Source organism: Tinamus guttatus, unplaced genomic scaffold (genome assembly GCF_059628265.1).
Source record: "Tinamus guttatus ecotype Peru unplaced genomic scaffold, ASM5962826v1 Tinamus_guttatus_pri_ptg000418l, whole genome shotgun sequence".
In the NCBI taxonomy this organism is placed as follows: Eukaryota; Metazoa; Chordata; class Aves; order Tinamiformes; family Tinamidae; genus Tinamus; species Tinamus guttatus.
In genome coordinates, this window is record NW_028288952.1 from 93,637 (window position 1) to 99,636 (window position 6,000).

The window sequence follows — 6,000 nt, forward strand, 5'->3', positions numbered from 1 at the left end:
AGCTTCCCGAGAGCCGGCGCCAGAATTTTGGACCCTAGAGGTGGTCTCTGTGGGTCCCGAGATATTGCCTCTGGATTTGGTGCCCAGGGTAAACTTGTAGGTACTGGGCGCAAGCCGGGGGCGACGGCGTCCGGCACCATGTCAAAATTTCCCCAAGAGCTGCCGCTTGGGATTTTGCACCACACATGGGGTCGGTAATTGGCCCCAGCAACACCGGCATCTCTCTGACATCTTGGCCTCTGGGATCCAGACCTGTAATTTTGCGGAACTTGCACCTAGCAGAGTGCCCAGCTTCCCGAGAGCCGTCGCCAGAATTTTGACCCTAGAGGTGATCTCGATAGGTCCCAAGATATTGCCTCTGGATTTGGTGCCCAGGGTGATTTTGTCTTCCCTGAGCATAGACCCGGAGCGAAGGCGCCCGGCGCCACGTCAAAAACTCCCCAAGAGCTGCCGCTTGGGATTTTGCACCACACATGGAATCGGTAATTGGCTCCACCAGCACTGGCATTTCTCTGACATCTTGCCTTCTGCGATCCAGACCTGTACTTTTGGGGCACTTGCACCTAGCAGAGTGCCCAGCTTCCCGAGAGCCGTCGCCAGAATTTTGGACCCTAGCGGTGGTCTCTGTGGGTCCCAAGATATTGCCTCTGGATTTGGTGCCCAGGGTAAACTTGTAGGTACTGGGCGCAAGCCGAGGGCGAAGGCGCCCGGCGCCACGTCAAAATTTCCCCAAGAGCTGCCGCTTGGGATTTTGCACCACACATGGGGTCGGTAATTGGCCCCAGCAACACCGGCATCTCTCTGACATCTTGGCATCTGGGATCCAGACCTGTACTTTTGCGGAACTTGCACCTAGCAGAGTGCCCAGCTTCCCGAGAGCCGTCGCCAGAATTTTGGACCCTAGAGGTGGTCTCTGTGGGTCCCGAGATATTGCCTCTGGATTTGGTGCCCAGGGTAAACTTGTAGGTACTGGGCACAAGCCGGGGGCGAAGGCGCCCGGCGCCACGTCAAAATTTCCCCAAGAGCTGTCGCTTGGGATTTTGCACCACAGATGGAGTCGGTGATCGGCTCCACCAGCACCGGCATCTCTCTCACAGCTTGGCCTCTGGGATCCAGACCTGTACTTTTGGGGCACTTGCACCTAGCAGAGTGCCCAGCTTCCCGAGAGCCGTCGCCAGAATTTTGACCTTAGAGGTGGTCTCGGTAGGTCCCAAGATATTGTCTCTGGATTTGGTGCCCAGGGTGAACTTGTCTTCCCTGAGCATAGACCCGGGGCGAAGGCGCCCGGCGCCACGTCAAAAGCTCCCCAAGAGCTGCCGCTTGGGATTTTGCACCACACATGGAATCGGTGATCGGCTCCACCAGCTCCGGCATTTCTCTGACAGCTTGGCTTCTGGGATCCAGACCTGTACTTTTGGGGCACTTGCACCTAGCAGAGTGCCCAGCTTCCCGAGAGCCGTCGCCAGAATTTTGACCCTAGAGGTGGTCTCGGTAGGTCCCAAGATATTGTCTCTGGATTTGGTGCCCAGGGTGAACTTGTAGGTCCTGAGCGCAGGCCCGGGGCGAAGGCGCCCGGCGCCACGTCACAATTTCCCCAAGACCTGTCGCTTGGGATTTTGCACCACACATGGAGGCGGTGATCGGCTCCACCAGCACTGGCATTTCTCTGACAGCTTGGCTTCTGGGATCCAGACCTGTACTTTTGGGGCACTTGCACCTAGCAGAGTGCTCAGCTTCCCGAGAGCCGGCGCCAGAATTTTGGACCCTAGAGGTGGTCTCTGTGGGTCCCGAGATATTGCCTCTGGATTTGGTGCCCAGGGTAAACTTGTAGGTACTGGGCGCAAGCCGGGGGCGACGGCGTCCGGCACCATGTCAAAATTTCCCCAAGAGCTGCCGCTTGGGATTTTGCACCACACATGGGGTCGGTAATTGGCCCCAGCAACACCGGCATCTCTCTGACATCTTGGCCTCTGGGATCCAGACCTGTAATTTTGCGGAACTTGCACCTAGCAGAGTGCCCAGCTTCCCGAGAGCCGTCGCCAGAATTTTGACCCTAGAGGTGATCTCGATAGGTCCCAAGATATTGCCTCTGGATTTGGTGCCCAGGGTGATTTTGTCTTCCCTGAGCATAGACCCGGAGCGAAGGCGCCCGGCGCCACGTCAAAAACTCCCCAAGAGCTGCCGCTTGGGATTTTGCACCACACATGGAATCGGTAATTGGCTCCACCAGCACTGGCATTTCTCTGACATCTTGCCTTCTGCGATCCAGACCTGTACTTTTGGGGCACTTGCACCTAGCAGAGTGCCCAGCTTCCCGAGAGCCGTCGCCAGAATTTTGGACCCTAGCGGTGGTCTCTGTGGGTCCCAAGATATTGCCTCTGGATTTGGTGCCCAGGGTAAACTTGTAGGTACTGGGCGCAAGCCGGGGGCGAAGGCGCCCGGCGCCACGTCAAAATTTCCCCAAGAGCTGCCGCTTGGGATTTTGCACCACACATGGGGTCGGTAATTGGCCCCAGCAACACCGGCATCTCTCTGACATCTTGGCATCTGGGATCCAGACCTGTACTTTTGCGGAACTTGCACCTAGCAGAGTGCCCAGCTTCCCGAGAGCCGTCGCCAGAATTTTGGACCCTAGAGGTGGTCTCTGTGGGTCCCAAGATATTGCCTCTGGATTTGGTGCCCAGGGTAAACTTGTAGGTACTGGGCACAAGCCGGGGGCGAAGGCGCCCGGCGCCACGTCAAAATTTCCCCAAGAGCTGTCGCTTGGGATTTTGCACCACAGATGGAGTCGGTGATCGGCTCCACCAGCACCGGCATTTCTCTGACAGCTTGGCCTCTGGGATCCAGACCTGTACTTTTGGGGCACTTGCACCTAGCAGAGTGCCCAGCTTCCCGAGAGCCGTCGCCAGAATTTTGACCCTAGAGGTGGTCTCGGTAGGTCCCAAGATATTGTCTCTGAATTTGGTGCCCAGGGTGAACTTGTCTGCCCTGAGCATAGACCCGGGGCGAAGGCACCCGGCGCCACGACAAAATTTCCCCAAGAGCTGCCGCTTGGGATTTTGCACCACACATGGAGTCGGTGATCGGCTCCACCAGCACCGGCATTTCTCTCACAGCTTGGCCTCTGGGATCCAGACCTGTACTTTTGGGGCACTTGCACCTAGCAGAGTGCCCAGCTTCCCGAGAGCTGTCGCCAGAATTTTGACCCTAGAGGTGGTCTCGGTAGGTCCCAAGATATTGTCTCTGGATTTGGTGCCCAGGGTGAACTTGTCTTCCCTGAGCATAGACCCGGGGCGAAGGCGCCCGGCGCCACGTCAAAAGCTCCCCAAGAGCTGCCGCTTGGGATTTTGCACCACACATGGAATCGGTGATCGGCTCCACCAGCACCGGCATTTCTCTGACACCTTGGCTTCTGGGATCCAGACCTGTACTTTTGGGGCACTTGCACCTAGCAGAGTGCCCAGCTTCCCGAGAGCCGTCGCCAGAATTTTGACCCTAGAGGTGGTCTCGGTAGGTCCCAAGATATTGTCTCTGAATTTGGTGACCAGGGTAAACTTGTAGGTCCTGAGCGCAGGCCCGGGGCGAAGGCGCCCGGCGCCACGTCACAATTTCCCCAAGACCTGTCGCTTGGGATTTTGCACCACACATGGAGTCGGTGATCGGCTCCACCAGCACTGGCATTTCTCTGACAGCTTGGCTTCTGGGATCCAGACCTGTACTTTTGGGGCACTTGCACCTAACAGAGTGCTCAGCTTCCCGAGAGCCGGCGCCAGAATTTTGGACCCTAGAGGTGGTCTATGTGGGTCCCGAGATATTGCCTCTGGATTTGGTGCCCAGGGTAAACTTGTAGGTACTGGGCGCAAGCCGGGGGCGACGGCGTCCGGCACCATGTCAAAATTTCCCCAAGAGCTGCCGCTTGGGATTTTGCACCACACATGGGGTCGGTAATTGGCCCCAGCAACACCGGCATCTCTCTGACATCTTGGCCTCTGGGATCCAGACCTGTAATTTTGCGGAACTTGCACCTAGCAGAGTGCCCAGCTTCCTGAGAGCCGTCACCAGAATTTTGACCCTAGAGGTGGTCTCGGTAGGTCCCAAGATATTGCCTCTGGATTTGGTGCCCAGGGTGATTTTGTCTTCCCTGAGCATAGACCCGGAGCGAAGGCGCCCGGCGCCACGTCAAAAGCTCCCCAAGAGCTGTCGCTTGGGATTTTGCACCACACATGGAATCGGTGATCGGCTCCACCAGCACCGGCATTTCTCTCACAGCTTGGCGTCTGGGATCCAGACCTGTACTTTTGGGGCACTTGATCCTAGCAGAGTGCTCAGCTTCCCGAGAGCCGTCGCCAGAATTTTGGACCCTAGAGGTGGTCTCTGTGGGTCCCGAGATATTGCCTCTGGATTTGGTGCCCAGGGTAAACTTGTAGGTACTGGGCACAAGCCGGGGGCGAAGGCGCCCGGCGCCACATCAAAATTTCCCCAAGACCTGTCGCTTGGGATTTTGCACCACACATGGAGTCGGTGATCGGCTCCACCAGCACCGGCATTTCTCTGACAGCTTGGCCTCTGGGATCCAGACCTGTACTTTTGGGGCACTTGCACCTAGCAGAGTGCCCAGCTTCCCGAGAACCGTCGCCAGAATTTTGACCTTAGAGGTGGTCTCGGTAGGTCCCAAGATATTGTCTCTGAATTTGGTGCCCAGGGTAAACTTGTAGGTACTGGGCGCAAGCCTGGGGCGAAGGCGCCCGGCGCCACGTCAAAATTTCCCCAAGAGCTGCCGCTTGGGATTTTGCACCACACATGGAATCGGTGATCGGCTCCACCAGCTCCGGCATTTCTCTCACAGCTTGGCTTCCGGGATCCAGACCTGTACTTTTGGGGCACTTGCACCTAGCAGAGTGCCCAGCTTCCCGAGAGCCGTCGCCAGAATTTTGACCCTAGAGGTGGTCTCGGTAGGCCCCAAGATATTGTCTCTGAATTTGGTGCCCAGGGTGAACTTGATGTCCTGAGCATAGAGCCGGGGCGAAGGCGCCCGGTGCCACGTCAAAACCTCCCCAAGAGCTGTCGCTTGGGATTTTGCCCCACACATGGAATCGGTAATTGGCTCCACCAGCACTGGCATTTCTCTGACATCTTGGCTGCTGCGATCCAGACCTGTACTTTTGGGGCACTTGAACCTAGCAGAGTGCCCAGCTTCCCGAGAGCCGTCACCAGAATTTTGACCTTAGAGGTGGTCTCGGTAGGTCCCAAGATATTGTCTCTGGATTTGGTGCCCAGGGTGAACTTGTCTTCCCTGAGCATAGACCTGGGGCGAAGGTGCCCGGCGCCACGTCAAAAGCTCCCCAAAAGCTGCCGCTTGGGATTTTGCACCACACATGGAATCGGTGATCGGCTCCACCAGCACCGGCATTTCTCTGACAGCTTGGCTTCTGGGATCCAGACCTGTACTTTTGGGGCAATTGCACCTAGCAGAGTGCCCAGCTTCCCGAGAGCCGTCGCCAGAATTTTGGACCCTAGCGGTGGTCTCTGTGGGTCCCAAGATATTGCCTCTGGATTTGGTGCCCAGGGTAAACTTGTAGGTACTGGGCGCAAGCCGGGGGCGAAGGCGCCCGGCGCCACGTCAAAATTTCCCCAAGAGCTGCCGCTTGGGATTTTGCACCACACATGGGGTCGGTAATTGGCCCCAGCAACACCGGCATCTCTCTGACATCTTGGCATCTGGGATCCAGACCTGTACTTTTGCGGAACTTGCACCTAGCAGAGTGCCCAGCTTCCCGAGAGCCGTCGCCAGAATTTTGGACCCTAGAGGTGGTCTCTGTGGGTCCCGAGATATTGCCTCTGGATTTGGTGCCCAGGGTAAACTTGTAGGTACTGGGCACAAGCCGGGGGCGAAGGCGCCCGGCGCCACGTCAAAATTTCCCCAAGAGCTGTCGCTTGGGATTTTGCACCACAGATGGAGTCGGTGATCGGCTCCACCAGCACCGGCATTTCTCTGACAGC